Below are 21,123 nucleotides of genomic sequence, written 5' to 3'. Positions count from 1 at the left end.
CATACCAAGATTATATATTCTGCGTTCCGAAAGAGGGATGGGCCTTCTTGAAATTGATTACATTTATAAATCTGCAATTGTGGGACTCCACACATATCTGCTGACTTCATAAGACCCAAGTGTAGTGAAAGTTTTGAAACATGAGGAGAATAAATCTAAGATGACTTCTCTGCTTACTTTAGCAGAAGCTTATCTGCGTCAAGCAGGAATGGAAATCAAACCAGAAGTAGATAAAAATCAGGCAGCAACTGAATGTGCCAAAAAACAAAAGAAAGAATATAAGGTGAAGGATCAGATGAGAAGGCAAGAAATGTGGAAAAGCATAAATATAGTTGCAAGAATAGAAAACTTCTGGAAGAACCTCATGTTGATCAGGAATGGTTAAGGAAAGGCGAATTCAAACTAAGAGATGAAAGGTTAATATTAGTGGCCCAAGATAGTTGGCTGTGTACACGTTGGTTTATAAAGTCCAGTGAACACGTGGGAGCAACAGCAAATGTAGGTTTTGTAAAACCAAATTGGAAACGGTTGCAAACCCTGTTACTGGTAGCGACATATTAATGGCAGAAGGACTGTATACTGAAAGGCATGATAATGTGATGAGACTGTTGTACTGAGGATTGTGCAACTATTATGGTATTGAAGTGGCCGAAAAACACTGGAAATATGAGCCACAAAGCATCATAGAAAATGAAGAAGTCTACATCACATGAGATCATCCATTACCAACAGTTCAAAAGATAGATGCTAGAAAACTGGATATAGTGGTCCATGAAAAGAAGACAAGAGAAGCATTGATCATGGAAATCATCACATCCAGTGACTACAGTGTCTTGTGTACAGAGAGACACAAAGTCATAAAATATCAGGATCTGCAGGCAGAAACATGAGCAATTTGGAAGAAAGCTACCCAGACAGTCCCAATAATAATAGGAGCAATGGGTCTTATAAAAAATAATTTACAATTGTATTTAAATATGTTACCAATACATGTAACTCCATACGAACTGCAGGAGGAGTCATTACTGGGCACATTGCGGGTGCTGCAAAGAGCACTACTGGCTGACATCAAAGATTGAAACAACACTAATTTCATGAACTTTAATCATATTTTGACTTAGGAATGGGGTCCATTCCTGTCATGATATTAGAAACCCAAAAGACTTGGAGAAATTAAAAAAAAACATAAAGTTACTCCAGTATGTGAAAGATACAGTGGACAGAGAAAGAAAACAGGAAAGTAACAGCCATATAATCCCCAGTACAGGGCAATTTTCCAAACTGGAAAGCTGGTTAATTATGACAGGTTTTTCCTCTTTCCATCAAAGCCATATTATTTATAATTGGATTACTGTGACTAGTAAGGAGAGGTGGGTGTAACATATATGGGCAATAATGAAACCTGAAGCCTTAAGCGGGAGTTACCAGTAAAGGGACTGTGTCATGTGATTACCTAGAGTTCAGGTTTTAGAGTTCTGATGGATGCCATGACGGGTCCCTATTCCAGGCCAGCAATCAAGGAGACTCAGTACTCAGAACTGCCTCTGGTGCGGGACAGTCAGTAAGAGCAAAGATGGATTCACACAGTATTTTCAGATGCAGCTCCTTGCACCAAGCACAATTTCCCTTAAATACAAAAAGGGTGGTCTCTGTGCCAAACCGCAAACAAGTAAATGAAAAAAGGCACAGCTGTTCCAGCTATAATGTACAAACAACTTTTATTGCACAAACCACAGAAGGTAGACTTCACACAAATAACCCTGCTACAGTTTTCTTATACGTTTTCGTCAGCTAACTTCATCAGAATGAAGTAACCACATCAATTCTTCCCAATATATGCATTTGTAATTTAATTTAATCCAATTAAGTCATCCACCCATTAATTACACAATTAAATGTGTAATGTCAAACAGCATAAAAGGCAAACTTCTAACTATAAAATTTCAAGTGTTGCTGAAATCACAACCAATAAATGAATGAATACATAAACTGTTGATAAATAAAACTTATAAATAAATTATATAGATAACATGTACAAATGTTAAAAGTTGTATATGCAACTTAAAAAGTTTGTATAAACTCCTAAAGTAAAATGAATGAGAATCTTGTGCAATAACACCATCTTGTGGTGGTAGTTGAAAAAATTAATAGCAAAAGGTACAATTATTTTTTTTTTAAAAGAGAATGAATATCTAATCATGTTAAATAGTAGATGTTTGTTCAACATTCAACATAAGTTAAAATCTTGTTAAAAATTATATAGATGTGCACAAATATATATATTTATTGTATTATAATTTTGCAGATCTTAATTTTAAAACAGGTTTTAGAAAAACCATTTCATTCAGACCAGGGGAGCTGCTGGCATCCAATATTATTTGCCAGTATAACTCTTTATATTCTAAACAAGCTTCCCATGGTCCTCCCCTAGGATCTACAGGAACCACTTCTATAACAAAGAACTGGAATGTCACCTGATCACATACTAATGTGTGTTTGTATAAGGCATTATTAACATTCCCTTTCCTCATGTCATAATTATGTTCATATATCCTTTGCTTTAATTTTCTCTCAGTTTTATCAATATAAAAGAATCACATGCTTCACATACTGCAATATATACTAACCCACTCGTGTTACAATTTGCAAAACCCTTTGTTGTAATAAATCTACCTCTACTTTTTAAAAAAATGTTTTCATTTTCCTTCACATTACAACAATATGGACAACTACCACCCTTACTTGTCCCTTTCTTATGGTTTTTTTGTGGGCCATGGTTAGCTCCTTCTATAATGTTTTTAATATTATGAACTTTTCTGTATGTTAACCTGAGAGGTTCTTCAAAATTCAATTTCAAATCAGTTAGACTAGCAAATTTATTCCATTCCTTATTAATAATATTTCTAATCAAATAAAACTCCCCGTCATATGTGATGGTCAAGGCAGACTGATACCGTTTCCCACCTGGGTGATGTTGTTTGTTAATATTTACTGTATTTTCAATATTTCCTGATATAAGTGAAAATCTAGTCGTCCTTGCCTTGACTACCTCTTCATTAATAGTTTGTAAAAAATCACCTGGGTAACCCCTTTCCTTAAACATGTTTACAATATATTCACATTCTTGTTTGAAGTCATGCTCATCCGAGGTCATTCTGCTTGCTCTCACCAGCTGTTCTTTAACAATTGCCTTCTTTTGGTGTGGCGGGTGGGAGCTAGTGTAATGTAAGTATGTATTGGAAAAGGTTCCTTTCCTGTAAATCTTAGATTTAAAACCTGTGTTGGTTCTCTGAATATTAACATCTAAAAAACAAAGCTCACTGAAATCATCATTGTAAGTAAACTTTAAAAATTCTGTTGAACTTAAAATGAATTCATAAAATTCTATACATTTTTCCTTTGTGCTATTCCAAAAAAGACAGACATCATCCAAAAAACATCCATAATAATTCCAACACTGTTGGAACTCTGAATTAAAAACAAACTTGTTCTCTCAATATAATAAAATAATGTTGGCATATGTGGGTACACAATGTGCACCCATTGCCACCCCTTTTAATTGCCTATAGTACTCTCCCTGAAAATATATAAAGTTATTATGTAGAATTAAATCTATGAGTACTAGGCATGTACGAAATCCCTTGAAAGGGATGGCATTTTTACTTTCCAAGAATTCCTCGAACCATGCTAGACCTATATTGTGGGGAATACATGTAAACAGGTCCACCACGTCCAAGGTTATAAAGAAAGAAGTGCTCTCTTGGACAGTATTATCTATATGTCTTAAAAAATGCCATGAATCTTTTAAGATATTGTAAACATTGGAAGAGCGTTGCACCACAAGTATTAGCATTTCATCTGAGTATTCAAAACTTGCGCAACAACCAAAATGACGAAAAGACAGCTTCAAAACAACAGCTTCAATAACAGGCTTTTACCATGTTGAATCCACAATATATGAAATATAGAGCTTTGCTGTTGTAAAAGACAAGTGGCATTGTAATTCCACGGCTTTAAAACATGTGGATGTCATAAAAACAGAAAAAACGAACATAAAAGTGAAGAACCCTTCTGATGTAAACAATGGACAAGCCCTTTCAGCTTTTTCAAGCCTTCTTCAGATCCAAGTAGGTAAGCTGGGTGCAGTGTTTAAAAGTTGGTATCATCCAGTGAAACACCTCAGTGAATGATGAATGTTAACCAATCAAGTTAGTCCATTGGTACACACCTCCATAGCTTGAAGTTAAAACTCTTTATTTAAAACTCTTTGCTTAAAACAACATGACAGTTTGACATTTCTAAGACAGTCTCAGACATATTTACAGAATGAATATTAGTAAAATCTTTTCAGTAGGTTCTAGTTAAAAGAACAAGCTCTGCATAAAAGCCAAGATTTGAGAGAAAAAAGTGAAAAATAAAAATAAAAATAAAGATGGTCATTTAGGGCGCTTCTTTTTATTTCATTTCAACAGTTTCTTTGGGACATCAGAGCCTAAATCAGTATACCTAAGGTTTCTGGCAATGAAAACAGGTCATAGGTGAGCATAACTCATTGCTCGTCTATTTTTAAGAAAAGGTTTTAAGGGAACACAGCCATTAAGGCCAGGGGGATTATCTGCCCTCAGCCGCATTATCCATTTGGCTTCCTCTCTCTCAGTCATACTGGTCAGGTTTCCTTCTCTGGAAGTAAAATGTATCTTTGAAATGACCATGAAAACAAAGCTATGTCCCTCATGCTCACATAAATGAAGGAAAATAATGTGTTTCCTTTCTGTTACGTATATCAGATTGATGTTTGATAATTCTTTCCTTTAGCTTCATATTAGTTTTTCCAACATAAAATGCTGTGCATGAAGTGCAGGTAGCTATGTAAACAATATTGCTGGTTAGGCAATTAGCTAATCCATGAAAAACAAATGTCTGTTTAGTAACCGGATGCTTAAATGTGTTGCTACAATTGATTACATTGCAGACCTTGCAGAAGCCGCATTTCTTTGTTCCTGTCTTTTCGACATTTTGGTTGTTTAGCAAGTCTTGAATACTCAGATGAAATACTAATACTTTTGGTGCAACGTTCTTCCAATATTTACATTGTTTTTGTTCTGCTGAGTGTTCTTTAGTGGAATTCACTTCTTTTTCTGGATTTGTCTTTTAAGATATTGGGATGTTCGATCACTGTTTCTTTTAAATGAACATCAATATACTTAGCAAGGGGAGCTGTTAAAGAACCTTCAGCCGAAACTATAGGTCTTAAAGGTGGATCTCTGTTGTTTTTATGAACTAATTTATGGTAATTAGGAATAATAGACCTTGAAACTTACAATTTTTTATATGTTGAGAAACCTAGAGTTCCCTCCATTTTCGGCATACCTAAGGTCCATAAAAAACACAGAGATCTACCTTTAAGACCTATAGTTTCGGCTGAAGGTTCTTTAACAGCTCCCCTTGCTAAGTATATTGATGTTCATTTAATACAAACAGTGATGGAACATCCCAATATCTTAAAAGATTCATGGGATTTTTTAAGACATATACATAATACTGACCAAGAGAACACTTCTTTCTTTATAACCTTGGACGTGGTGGACCGGTTTACATGTATTCCCCACAATATAGGTCTAGCATGGTTCGAGGAATTCTTGGAAAGTAAAAATGCCATCCCTTTCAAGGGATTTCGTACATGCCTAGTACTCATAGATTTAATTCTACATAATAACTTTATATATTTTCAGGGAGAGTACTATAGGCAATTAAAAGGGGTGGCAATGGGTGCACATTGTGTACCCACATATGCCAACATTATTTTATTATATTGGGAGAACAAGTTTGTTTTTAATTCAGAGTTCCAACAGTGTTGGAATTATTATGGACATTTTTTGGATGATGTCTGTCTTTTTTGGAATAGTACAAAGGAAAAATGTATAGAATTTTATGAATTCATTTTAAGTTCAACAGAATTTTTAAAGTTTACTTACAATGATGATTTCAGTGAGCTTTGTTTTTTAGATGTTAATATTCAGAGAACCAACACAGGTTTTAAATCTAAGATTTACAGGAAAGGAACCTTTTCCAATACATACTTACATTACACTAGCTCCCACCCGCCACACCAAAAGAAGGCAATTGTTAAAGGACAGCTGGTGAGAGCAAGCAGAATGACCTTGGATGAGCATGACTTCAAACAAAAATTTGAATATATTGTAAACATGTTTTAGGAAAGGGGTTACCCAGGTGATTTTTTACAAACTATTAATGAAGAGGTAGTCAAGGCAAGGCCGACTAGATTTTCACCCATATTAGGAAATATTGAAAGTACAGTAAATATTAACAAAGAACATCACCCAGGTGGGAAACAGTATCAGTCTGCCTTGACCATCACATATGACGGGGAGTTTTATTTGATTAGAAATATTATTAATAAGGAATGGAATACATTTGCTAGTCTAACTGATATGAAATTGAATTTTGAAGAACCTCTCAGGTTAACATACAGAAAAGGTCATAATATTAAAAACATTATAGAAGGAGCTAACCATGGCCTACAAAAAACCCACAAGAAAGGGACAAGTAAGGGTGGTAGTTGTCCATATTGTTGTAATGTGAAGGAAAATGAAAACATTTTTTTAAAAAGTAGAGGTAGATTTATTACAACAAAGGGTTTTGCAAATTGTAACACGAGTGGGTTAGTATATATTGCAGTATGTGAAGCATGTGATTCCTTCTATATTGGTAAAACCGAGAGAAAATTAAAGCAAAGGATATATGAACATAATTATGGCATGAGGAAAGGAAATGTTAATAATGCCTTATACAAACACACATTAGTATGTGATCAGGTGAAATTCCAGTTCTTTGTTATAGAAGTGGTTCCTGTAGATCCTAGGGGAGGACGATCGGAAGCTTGTTTAGAATATAAAGAGTTATACTAGCAAATAATATTGGATGCCAGCAGCTCCCCTGGTCTGAATGAAATAGTTTCTCTAAAACCTGTTTTAAAATTAAGATCTGCAAAATTATAATAAAATAAATATATATATTTGTGCACACATATATATAATTTTTAACAAGATTTTAACGTATGTTGAATGTTGAACAAACATCTACTATTTAACATGATTAGATATTCATTCTCTTTTTTAAAAAAAATTAATTGTACCTTTTGCTATTAATTTTATCAACTACCACCACAAGATGGTGTTATTGCACAAGATTCTCATTCATTTTACTTTAGGAGTTTATACAAACTTTTTAAGTTACATATACAATTTTTAACATGTGTACATGTTATCTATACAATTTATTTATAAGTTTTATTTATCAACAGTATATGCATTCATTTATTGGTTGTGATTTCAGCAACACTTGAAATTTTATAGTTACAAGTTTGTCTTTTATGCTGTATTTGTATATGTATTAAATACATTACACATTTAATTGTGTAATTAATAGGTGGATGACTTAATTGGATTAAATTAAATTACAAATGCATATATAGGGAAGAATTGATGTGGTTACTTCATTCTGATGAAGTTAGCTGATGAAAACGTATAAGACAACTGTAGCAGCGTTATTTGTGTGAAGTACCTTCTGTGGTTTGTGCAATAAAAGTTTTTCGTACATTAAAGCAGGAACAGCTGTGCCTTTTTTCATACAATTTCCCTTAAGACTCCACAGGCAGCATGCTCCAGACTTAGGACCAGACTATATTGCTCTCTCCAGGCCCACACAAATTCCACACTGACCACTTTGGAGCTCTGTGTCCCTGTAACCAGTAGCTGAACACACACTTGGATATTTGAGTTTCACACACACATACCCTCTTGGGAAAAGCTGGGACAGATTTACTAGCTGTGCCCCTTTCTGCTCAGACTCTGAGCTAATCATGTTGCCACCAGCCAGCTACCCTAAGGCTTTTATAAAGGGTACCCACTTATACTGTGTAAAATTAATACTAATATAAATAGTAGGATGTGACCAAAGCAGCAAGGCTTTTAGGAGCTGCCACAGTGTCACTAAAACAAGCACAAGTACTCTCAAGATGTTAAAAGTATTATCTAAAGGACCAACCACAATGAAAGGTTTTAAAATATTTAATGATAAATAATAACAGAAAACAGGGTAATACTGAATGCAATAAACAACAGAATTTCAACCACAGAGATTTGAAAAATACAGTTGAATAGTTTCTCACAGATGCAGAAAACAATACTAAACTATTCTCACTAAATGTCCCTGACTAACTAAAGAAATACTGTTGCCTGACTACCTACTAAAGCAATACAAGCTGATGTGTGCTGTCTTACCACTGCAAAAGCCAGATGATGTCAGTCTTTGTCTGTGTGGATGTGTGACATATATATCCTGTCAGAAATCTTTCTTGTCAGGTTCTAAAGTGCTAATGCAAGGGTTCCAAATAAACCAGATACTGGTTAAAGGATGACATCGCCTCTGGTCACCTGACTCTGGTGCAATACACACACACACAGCTTTACTAAGATCTGTGGCAGCATCTGAAAGCTATAACACAATTTGAAACTTTATACCCTTCCAGGGTTCTCTGATAAAACATACACATTTGATCAGTTACAACAATACAATACAACTTAATATGCATGCATGCATTTTTTTCTGGTTAGCAGGACCTACTGTTGATGCATTTTTAACACAAGTAACTTTACAAATATATTTTAACTCAAACATCTGTACAAATAACTGTGATAGTCTAATAACATAAAATTATTTACAAAACTCCAGCTAGCTGTGCTAGCATATGTACACATGTACTGCCCTACTCTCCCTAGCATAGATGGCACTATCTCATATAATCACATATCTCCCGCCCTTTGATAACTCAAGCTAATTTTTCAAGTGAGCCTGGAAAATGTTGTTTGAGAAAAATGGGCCTGTCTGGGAACATATTAACCTATACCCTGTCTTGACAGCCCATCTACAGTGGCATTGCTGACCCCACTATGCTGCCACACCGTCATGTCATAGGCCTGCAACCCTAGGGTCTACCTTAATAACTTGGCATTTCGCTGGTTGGTTCGACGTAGCCATGTTAAGGGATTGTGGTCTGTAACCATAGTGACTTTCCTTCCACACAGATAGGGCTGAAGTTTTCTGCAGTGCCCATACTATGGCTAAACATTCTTTTTCTATAGCTACATAACATACCCCCCGGGTTGGAGTCTATGGCTTTGGTATACAACTGGGTGCTCTTCTCCCGCTGAGAAAACTTGGCTGAGTACAGCCCCCACCCCATGGTTTGAAGCATCTACCTGCACAAGAAATTATTTGCTGTAATCTGGACCGGCTAACACAGAGGGTCCTCCCAAAGCCCCTTTGAGCTTTTGGAATGCCTGCTCACAGGCTGGGGTCCACACTGCCCTATATAGCCTGTTTTTCCTCATCAGGTCTGTGATTGCCATAATTCCCTCAGACTCCTCCTGCCGTCCACTGCAAATACTAAGCACAAGGCCCTCCCTATCATGGTAAGGCTTCATCATGTTAACATGGTACAATCTGTGCCCCTGCCTAGCTGTTTACCATGTAATTAACATCACTGACCTTCATTACCACCTTAAAGGGTTCCTCCCAAGCTGTATGCAGTTTATTGTGTCTGACAGGAATGAATGCCATAACCTGCTGTCCCACAGCATACTCTCAGGCTCAACCATTCCTATCATACCAGACCTTTTTCTGCTGTTGGGCTCCTGCCAGGTTTTTCTGGGCTAAGCCCATGAGCTCCCTAAGCCTTGTCCTGAAGTTTAGGACATACACCACAACAAACTCCTTGTGGGATTCACACTCACCCTCCCACTCATCACAAATCAAATCTAAAGGCCCATTCACCCTATGCCCATACAGCAACTCACAGGGTGAAACACCTGTGGATTCCTGGGGTGCCTCTCTGTAGGCAAACAGCCGATGGGGCAAATATTTGTCCCACTCTCTCTTAAACTGGTCTGTAAATACCCGTAGCATGGTCTTTAGTGTAAAGTTTAACCTCTTCACAAGACTATTAGCCTGGGGGTGGTAGGGAGTGTTCTTTAGGTGCTTCAACCACAGCACTTCCACAGACAAGCCAGCAAGTCTGACATGAAATTGACACCTCTGTCAGTCAGTATTTCTTTCATGAAACCTACCCCATTGAAAATATCTAACAAAGCATTTGCCACCTTTTCTGCCTCGATAGAAGACAGAGCCACTGCCTCAGGGTATCTAGTAGCATAATCTACTACCAACAGGATACCCACAATATCCATAGCTCTACTCTGAAATGGCTCCACAGTAACAGGCAAAGGCATTAAAGGAGCCTAGACTTTGTCTCCTGCCTTGCCTACCTTTTGGCACTGATCACAGGTCCTGCAGTACCCTCTTATATCCCTTGCAATCCCAGGCCAATAAACCTTCTGCATAATATGTCTCTTGCTACACTTTATGTCCATATGACCTGCAAGGGGAATGGGATGGACTATGGCTAGAAGTGCCAGATGGTAGGCACTGGGCACTACCAACTGCTGTACCACCTCACCCTCTAGCCCTCTCTCAGGGGTCCAGTCTCTATACAGTAACCCTTTGTTCCAGTATACAGTCTCCCCTTTTCCTTGAGAATCAGGTGTCTTCTGAGCTACCTCCCTCAAGCCTTGTAATGTAGGGTCCAAAAGCTGAGCCTGTTTCAATTATAGCTTTGTGACCCTTCCCAGCTCCCTTTCCACCAGTAGCCTGGTGTCTTCTGACAGTGGTGCCCCACTTTCAGCCTGGGTACTACCACTCACCTCTGCCCTTGTAGCCACCCTGTCCACAAAAACATCAGTATCTACCAACATCTACGGCTCACTTCAGTTTCACAGTTACAGGGTACTTCCTTCCCTGAAATGACCACCTCACCAGCCCCAGCTTCAGCTCTGGGGTATATCTGGGTCTCCCCCAGGCTAACTGACTCACATGCCTGTCTCCAAGCCTGACTCCATGTAACTGCATGCACACAAGGTACTGCATTATCAAAGTCATTCCCTATCAAGACATCTACAGGGATATCCTCAAACATACCTACCTGCTTGCTTCCTTTTCCACCTTCCCAGTCAAGGTGAACCCTGGCCAAAATATTTGGAATGGGGTCTCTTCTAAAGCTCTGACCGGTGTGGACTGCAGAGGCAAGTACTGCTCCTCTTTAACCACTGCAGGCTTCACAATGGTTATGTCAGATGCTATGTCTCTCTTAGCAGTGGCCTGTCTTCCATCCACTAAGATAGGATAGAAACTTCCGTGATAATTTGGTACAAAACTATCCACTAGCATGCTGTTATTCCCACTTGCTGGCTCCTTCACCTTTTGTTCCCCAACTTTCCTCAGTGGACATTTGTATGCTACATGGCCCCTCTGGTTATATTTAAAACATCTAACCCCTGGCTCTGGCTGTGTACCTGAACTAGTGGCTTCCACTGTTACTGGTGTACTCTGTTGGGGTGGTTGAGGCTGCCCACCATGGGTTCCCCTATACCCGGGTGCAGTGCTGGGTATCCACTTCTTGTGCAGTGATGCCATGCTTGCTAAGCAGAGATCCCCTTTTCAACCCAGCTCATCTACAGAGTTACAATCCCTTTCTGCCAACAGATTCTCATGTCTTCAGGCAAAGTGCTAAGGGCTTGCTCCCTCACCAAAAGGTCTGCCAGCCTTTCAAAAGTGGTGACCTGACACCCACTCACTCACCTATGAAAATAAGTGCTTAACTCATCAACATAATCGCATATACTTTTATCTGCCTTGCATCTATACTTATGAAACTTTTTTTAAGCTCCAGGTGTTAACTTAAAATATTGTAGTAAGCATTGTTTTACTTTATCATAATTTAAACAATCAGCATCAAAGAATTTAGAAACAGCATTTACAGCTTTATCATGGAGTAAGGGGGGTCAGGAACTGTAACCAAAGCCCTTGGTCAGCATTATACCATTTACATACCCTTTCAAATACATAAGTAAAATTATCAAAATTATCACCCTCTGTAAACTGTGGGAGAAATTTACTGATCTTTATTGCTTCTGGGGTTCAGTCATTCCCTTTCCTGTTACCTCCATGACCCTGACAAAGAGTAAGCATCTCCCTCTCATGTTGCCACTGTTTCTCATTTTCTTTGGCCTCCGAATGCTGCAGTCTCTATTCAGCCTCAAAATGCTGCAGTCTGTCTGCTGATTCTAATTTCAAACGTTTGGCCTCCAGTTCAAGTCTCTAACTCCAGATGGATTTTTATGTCCTCTGAGGAAGTGGTGAACTGTCCTGTTTCTGAAGACTGCACATCCCCATCAAGAGACTGGTTATCTTCCGGGTTGCTGGTCCATGCTGCAGCTGTGACCAAACCTGAAATCATTTCCTTTTTAGTCAGGTTGGCATCCACAAGTCCTATGGCTTAGCACACCTTCACCAACTGGTTCTTTGTCCGTTTGCTATAATCCTCTGCTGACATCCTTGCCTGCTTTCTCTGACTAAACTAAACTAACAAAAATAAATAAAACTGTTGTTAAAATGAAACTCTGTATGTTTACCTTGTGGCTGCTGAGAGTACACATACCTTCAGTGACAACTGCCCACCGGATACTGAAGTGCAATTAATATCCCACCCAGATGCCTCCAATATGTAATGGGTCCCTATTTCAGGCCAGCAATCAAGGAGACTCAATGCTGGCCACTGCCTCCTGTGAGGGACGGTCACTAAGAGCAAAGATGGATTCACACAGTATTTTTAGATGCAGCTCCTTGCACCAAGAACAATTTCCATTAAGAGTCCACAGAGAGCACACTTCATACCTGGGGCCAGACTTTCTTTCTCTCTCCAGGCCCATACAGACTCCACACTGACTACTTTGGAGCTCTGTGTCCCTGCAGCTGACACACACACTTGGATATTTTAGTTTCACACACACACACACATACACTCTTGGGAAAAGTTGGCACACATTTACTGACTGTGTTCCTTTCTGCCCAGACTCTGAGGTAATCATGCTGCCACCATCCAGCTACCATAAGGATCTTACAAAGGGTACCCAATCATATTGTGTAAAATAGATACTAATACAAATAGTGAGGTGTGGCGAAAGTAGCAAGGCTTTCGGGAGTGGTCACATTGTCACTAAAACAAGCATAAGTACTCTCGAGACATTAAAAGTATTCTCTAAAGAACCAGCCACAATGAAAGGTATTAAAATATTTAATGATAAATAATAAAACAGAAAACAGGAGAATAATGAATATAATAAACAACAGCGTTTCAACCAGAGATATAAAAAATAATACAGTCGGATAGTTTCTCACAGATACAGAAAACAATGCTAAACTATTATCACCAACTGTCCCTGACTAAAGAATTACTGTTCCCTGACTACTTACAATGAAGGTAATGAAGTGTGGTGAGTGTCTTACCACAGCAAAAGCCAGATGATATCTCTCTTTGCCTGTGTGGATGTGTGAGATATATATCCTGTCAGAAATCTTTCCTGTCAGGTTCCAAAGTACTGCTGTAACGGTTCATAAACCAGATGCTAGTTGGAGGATGACATCACCTCTGGTCACCTGACTCTGGTAAAATACACCCACAGAACTTTGCTAAGATCTGTAGCAGTATCTGAAAGCTGTAACACAGTTTCAAACTTTCCACCCTTCCAGGGTTCTCTGATGAAACATACACATTTGATCAGTTACAACAGTATAACCTAATATATATAAACACATTCTTTCTGTCCAGCAGGACCTACTGTTGATGCATTTTTAACACAAATAACTTTACAAATATATTTTTAACAAACATCTGTACAAATCAGTGTGATAGTCAAATAAAAGTCTTTACAAAACTCTAGCTAGCTATGCTGGCATATGTACACATGACACATGTACTGCCCTGCTCTCCCTGTCACAGATGGCACTACCTCATAACATCACATCTCTATCCCCCTTTGAAAACTCAAGCTAGTTTTTCAAGTGACCCTGGAAAAATGTTGTGAGAGAAATGGGCCTGTCTGTGAACACATTAACCTATACCCTGTCTTGAGAGTTCATCATGCTGGCATATGTACACATGTACTACCTTACTCTCCCTGGCATAGATGGCACTACCTCATAACATCACAGATAAACATCCTGTCTCTCAGCTCTTCATTCTACTATTACTGACAATATGTGCACTTAAGTGTATACATACACAATACTGTATCAGATATAAAACGGCATTTGGCACCAAATGTTGATTCTTTTATGGTGCAAAATGTTTATGGAACATATGAAGAAGATTTCTTCAGAAAAACAATGTATTCCTTCTCAAGGTTATCACAGTGTGTCACACTCCTATAATAGGCAATTTTGCTTTCTGATTTTCAGTATAAAACTCAATGTAAAACATTCTCTGAGACTCAGAAAGCCTTATGCAAAATTAACTTGGAAAGTTTCTGCATGGTGATAAGCCTTTCTGATTCATAGACCACATACCACAAAAGCTTTCTTCTCACCTTAGTACAGAGACTGGTCTTCTGGGGGAAGGTGTATGCTATATACAGACATCCAGATGAGTGGCTGATGGTAATTAGCCCTGCAGTCTTTCCCAGGAATATTTGTAGCTCCCCATTTACTCATCTGAACAATTCAGAGAGAATCACTCTGCTGAGTGAAATTTGACTCTAGAAGGCAAAATAAATGCCATTAAAAGACCCCATCAACCATTCACTTCTATGGAGTACTCACAGTGCAGGGAAGTTCAGCCAAGCTGTGTGGTTGGGGTGTTTGCCAGTATCCGTATGTGTGTGTGGATGTGTATATGCATGTATGTAGAGACATGAATGAGGCTGAATGAATGTGTGCTCGTGTGTGTGTGTGTGTGTGTGTGTGTGTGTGTGTGTGTGTGTGTGTGTGTGTGTGTGTGCAGGCACATGTATGTCTGTCTGTGTGGTTGTAGTATATTAGGTCAGAGATTGTGAGTCTTGATATGTCTGTGCTTGTGGGAGGGGGCTTTGCTAATGTGATGCATGGGATGTTATGTAGAACAGTAGAGCTGCCAACTCTGACAGAACACTGATTTAGAGACATTGTAATGAGCTACTACTGAAGTCTTTTCTTATTGTGGCTATACCATGTTTCTGAATCGGAATGTCTCTCTGGTTGCTAACTGACCAACCTGTGTTGGGGATTTTAGGGCAGACAAAAAGGATTTTTTTTTTTTTTTGCATTTTCACATTATTAACATTGAAATGAGTCTCACTATTTTATTTTCATGAAAAAATCAGTTGATACATTTTATATTTTACTTTTGCAGTAGTTTGCCTTTCTCATATTTCACTCAGCAACCAAGAAAACCATCAATTTCCATTACTGCAACTCTTCAGTTTGGCTCAACATATTCTCTTCTCAACCACAAATAACTCTGAAGCTGCATATTAACTTCTCTGAAAACGGGAAAGTCTGCATTCGACAGTTTGACCTGTGTTACTAAAAGAATAATCAAAGAAAAGACAGAAAAGGCCAAGTGTTCAATGTTCAGTCATATTATAAGCAAAATGACATTAAAGGTACTTATTTTTAACTTCAAAAAGGAGAGGAAAAACAGGTTATAAGTACTGACAGAAAGAGCCAAAGAAAAATCTTCCGTATGTAAAGCAATGAATATTCATTAAAACAGAGGTTCTAAAATCAACACCTGCGTATACATTTGAACTTGGTAGGGTGGCTAATGGTTAAGGTGTTTACCTTCCAAACACAAGGTGCAGGGTTTGAGCCTGACAAGGGATAATTGGCTAGGCTTAGAATTCCCTGTAAGGGCAGTGAGCGTAGTACTAACCTATGAACTTAAATCCAGAATAATAAAAAAAAAGAGGCTAGAGTCTTGGAAGAGGCAGAATTTTGTGTTTTGTCAGAAATGATCAGGCTAGAGACACAGTTTTAAGAGAATCAGACCTGACATTTGATAATGCACTAAAGGTGCGCATAAGAACTTTATCAGCAAACAGTTAAACGATTTGGCTGAGGAACGTAATGTATGCAAAATAAAGGCTGTATGTGAAAATAATGATAAAATAAAGCCAAAATGAATAAATAAAATAAAAATAAAAGCAAAACTACAAAAATGACAATATGGTTTATAAGACTGCACCTAATAATAAATGTGCAGTTATGAGGTGTGAATACAGACATGACAACGCAGGCTACAAAGCACTTAATAGAATCAGTACAGTGACAAGGTTTGAATAATTTTGCAATGATGTGTACTAGTTGGATCTACTATAAGCACTTGAGTCCCTGGGATCAAAAACTGCTACTTCGAAGCCAGGGACACAAGTGTCTTTGTAGCTTGGGTAGGCTGCTAATGCTCAAACTAGAATATGTGTTTGGGCAAGCAGTAACCATACCTTATCCCAGTACATTATTTCAGTTTGAGTGAGGTAAGTGCTGCAGGTGTGGGGAAGGGAAGGGGAGGGGAATTTTAGGGTTAGCGAACAGGAGGAAGATTTTAAAGTTAAGGTGTGTTAAAGAAGTTTTGTGTTTGTTTATTTGCTGTTTATTAACCAAGTGAGTCAGCTGGCCCCATAGGACAGGAGTATAGAGATTTTAATTTTAAATAACAGTTATACACCTGTTTAAATACAGTTATGCAGTTTGAGTATAATAAGAGTAAAATCATATATTATTGAAACACAACATTAATATAGTTGAGGTAATTATATTGACATAACAGTTGAGATAAGTATAATGACAAAAGAATCAGGAGAAAATCGAATCAAATCGACATACAATTGTAGAACCTTTAATCAAATTTAACATGCTACCAACGAGTTATAGTGATTATTTGGTGGACTAGGATAACCATTAACAGGGCTATATGCATTACATACATTAGATTGAAGCGTTAGTATTACTTCAGAGTACACATCATATTAAAGTGTGGGTCATGCTAGAGTCTGGGCAGAGAAATCTTGCTAGCCATAATCCCTGAGGCACTTACATGATATTTCACTGTGGAGATGTTCAGCAAGGGATGGATTAAACCCTTGAAGAGAATCTTGGCCTATTATTTCATCCGTAACTTTGTTCCATAGGCAGGGCCCATCCTGGAAAGGCACATTACTGATAACCATTTTAAAATGGGGCTACTCACAGGTATAACATTTTCTTAACTGTTGCTTACTATGATTGGTCTTTGAGTGGGAGTTTTCTCATCAATGGAGGGCGGTAACCTTCATTTAATACTTGATCCATCAGTGCAGCTAGCAGGAAGGTTGACCTTTCAGTGAAAGGTAATCAAATTAGTTTTCTAAGTAGGCCACAATGGTGGGTAAGAGAGTTTGCAAGCAATGCAAATCTGAAAATTTGTTTTCTGTAATCTGTGAAGGAGTGAAAGACTAGTAATGTCGACCTGTATGCCAGTTTTGGAAGAAGTACATTCTTATAAAGGAATATATTAGTGGAGGGAAGGAGAAGGTATTCAGTTCTACAGCATAGTTTTACTTGTGAGATAATCTTATTAACTATATTGTCAGAATATAAGGTGAAAGTGAGGGGAAGGTCAATGGCATGGCCTAAATATCTGTACTCTTTCGCAGTGGAAGTATTATTTTTATGGTTATCAGTTATTGTAAAGCATGTCAGTTGTGATAGTTTGTTAGGCTGGAGAAGAGCATCACATCGGCCTTTTTATGATTAATAAGGAGATTATTCTCTGCCCACATGCAGAGGTTGGAAAATGACTGCTGGACTTGGTTTTATAGGCTAGAGGGAGACTTATGTGGTTCTAGAAGTAGCATGTCATTGGCATATAAAATAATATTGAAAGAGGGAAAAATCTCTGTAGCCAGTCATAAATAATGAAAATAGTAGGGGTCCTAAGAATGATCCCCGTGGGACACTTGTATTAACAGCGCCATTTTCTAAAAGTTGATTATTAGAAAAGACATGAAGTATACTATTTTTGGAACCATTTTATTGTACTAATACCAAAGTTAATTTTTTGCTGTTTGGTGATGAGTAGTCTGTGGTTTACAGTTTCAAATGTCCTGGTCATATTAACAAATATGCCAGCTGTAATGATGCAAATGTTACATTCCTGTAGAATGTGTTTGACAAAAGAGTTGCAGTGGTGTTAAAAACATGTCTGAAACCATGCTGCTTGTCTGAGAGGATGCTGTAGCTACTGATGTTAAGCATTTGTTTGTGGTAAATTTTCCCAAAGATTTTGGTAAGTGAACAGACATTGGAGATTATAAATAAATAAATAATAATAAAATAAACCGGGTGCTCCAAGGGACCAGAACTTGTATCTACAAAGCGTTTATTGTCTTACAGCTTAAAAAAGTTTAAAAACAAACTGCTGTTGTAAAAAATCAAACAAGTTTAGTGCTTTCATCTTACAAGTAAAAGACATGAAGAGACGATGGAGTCATGATCTGCAAAATGTGGGGGCTACTTAGCATAAAAAAACATTCATGCCCAGAAAAGCTATTTCTCAGTACTTAGAAAAAGTATCCCTATACCTCAACATTCTGAGCTGTAGATTTGTGGGTGCCATAACTTTACTGTGAATATGTACCGTAAGCAGCAGGTCTGATATAGGTATGACATAATAAAAAAGCAAAATGCCTACCCACTTAGCAACTACTGTTACTTCTGTGACATCACAGCAGCAGCAGCATTTCATTGTTGGGGTATTATCTTGAGCGGTACCAGCAGCAGCAGCATCAACCTCCTTCCTGTTTCTATATGGGTTCAGGGTGTTGTGTCAAGCGTTGCCACATCTACTGATTCACAGTCACTCTTCTACCTCTGACAGTCAAGCCTAGCTGGCACAGGTCTTCTCTGACACAATCCATTCATCTCTTGGCTGGATGTCCTTGTCTCGCATTGCATTTTTCCTGTTTCTTCACAAATCTTCTTTTACCACATTGTCTTCTGTTGTCTTGCACATGTGACCAAACTACTATAATCTGTGCTCCTTGCTCTTCTGTGCAATTGCAGGTGCTTTGGCTTCAGCTCTGATTAACTTGTTTCTTCACATGTTCCACATGTATATCCTACTACCTGTCCAGACACTGCACCTGCACCACCTCAAGCTTCCTCAGCTGCTCTGCCTTCACTGTCCAGGTTTCCATGCCATGCAGAAGCACTGCTCACACCACTGCTTTGTACACCCTACCCTTTAGCTCCTTTGGCATTATTTTTTTCATAAACTACCCCTAATACTTTGTGCCAGTTGGATGCAGCACCTCTGATTCTAGCTTTAAAGTCCTTACTCAACCGGTCTCCTCAACCCTCCCATCAGGTACTTAAAGCTATTGTTCTTGATCTGTTCCACTGCTTTTTCCTTCTATCTCAGTTTTCAGGTTTTTCTGATTTTTCACACTTGTTGCAATGTTCACTTTCTTGTCTGTACTTGGCTTCGTCCTATATGCATTCTATTTTGCATTCCATTCACTATCATTAGCTGAGGTTCCTGTTCAGAGTCTGCTTGTAGTGATACATCATCTGTATATCTTGCAACATTGTTGATCTGCCCTTCTGACCTGTTTGGTAATGTAGTCCCTCACCAGTATGAACAGGGGTAGGCTTAGAGATGAACCCTGATGCACACCCATTCCCACCAGGAGTCCCTCTTTGAGTCCTAACAATGTTCATATGTGTGTCTTTGTGTAATTGTACACAGCTTTCACTAATTATACCAATATTTCCAGGACTTTGAACCATTGAAGGACTGCCAAATAAGCTTTATAAGTATCTTATCAGATGCTTTCTCGAAGTCTATGAATGGCCAATTGGACCCTTTTCTCATGTTCAGTTAATTTCCCACTATCTGCCTTGCTGCAAACATTGGGTCAGTTGTAATGCATCCTGTCCTGAATCTGAACTGCTCATCTCCCCTTTTCCTTCTGCATACTCTGCATGTTCAGTTATCAATCATCCTCTCTAGCAATTGCATGCAGTGTGACATGAATTTGATGCTGCTATACTGTCCATAGCTGAGAATACCCCCTATGTTTTTGTACATTGGCTCTATAATGCTTATTCTACAGTCACCTAAGATATATCCATCTCTCTCCATACAGTGATGAGCGACCTCTGGAGGCATTTCTCCACTAATGTATCCAACATCTTGATCATAGCTGTTGTCACTTCCTGAATGAGGAAGACTAATACATTGCAACACCTTTTGTTGTAGTCTGTGAAACCAAACTGGCTAATCAATTATTCACAAGGCATTTCTGCAGTGTTGTCCTTTGGAATCACTGAGCCTTGCTCATCATAAGTAGTGGAGCTTGATAATGTCACGCTTCAAGATCCATTTTCTGACAGAGATCCAAGGGCTTCCTTGGTATCCCCACAGCATTGTGCAGTTTAGTACCTTGACTCATAGAGGCTGTAATGTGAAAAATCTGTTTATAATTCCTGAATAACTTCAACACTGAAGAATTTTTATTTATTTGTTTACTTGTTTGTCAACTAGATAATTGGGCAGAAAGGCTCTTTTCAGACACTACTCAGGCTACAAATAGCAGATATATATGTATTGCAGAAGTAATACAGGTGACAAAAATAATGTGTTAATTGGGTGGGTGGGCTGGTCAAAAGCCATTTTCAGTCACTACCAGACAGCAGACACACATGCAACATAGATGTAATACTGGATATAAAATAATGACAGTGCATTCAAACAAAAGAGGCATGTATAAAAGTAGTCTGCATACAACAAATAAAAATGCATTTTATAAAGTAAAAAATAAAAAGAATGTGCATGCTGTACAAATAATGGGCAGTGGTATTCAAGTGAAAGAAGAAGCAGCGTGGACAATGCCATGTGCTACTAACAGAAATGATACACAATATAAAGTATGTACCAATAAAGAGTGTCTTTTCCCTGTAGTCCTTCTATATGCTACTATGAGTACTTTACATAAGCTGTGAGCTTACAAAACCTTTGGCCATATTCAATACGGTGATGTAGTGGAAGCAGCCATGGTGATGTACATGGCTAAGCAATTTCTTAACCTGCTCAGCATCAGTGGCAGCTAGTGATGTTAAAGGAAGGGAGGCTTCATGAAGTAACTCAGTGGTTGGGACTGTATTATATCAGATACATGTCTATTACCTGTGACC

Source organism: Protopterus annectens, chromosome 1.part2 (genome assembly GCF_019279795.1).
Source record: "Protopterus annectens isolate FY-2018-M chromosome 1.part2, PAN1.0, whole genome shotgun sequence".
NCBI lineage: Eukaryota > Metazoa > Chordata > Ceratodontiformes > Protopteridae > Protopterus > Protopterus annectens.
The sequence above is the reverse complement of the archived record's forward strand: the minus strand, read 5'-3'. Positions refer to the sequence as shown.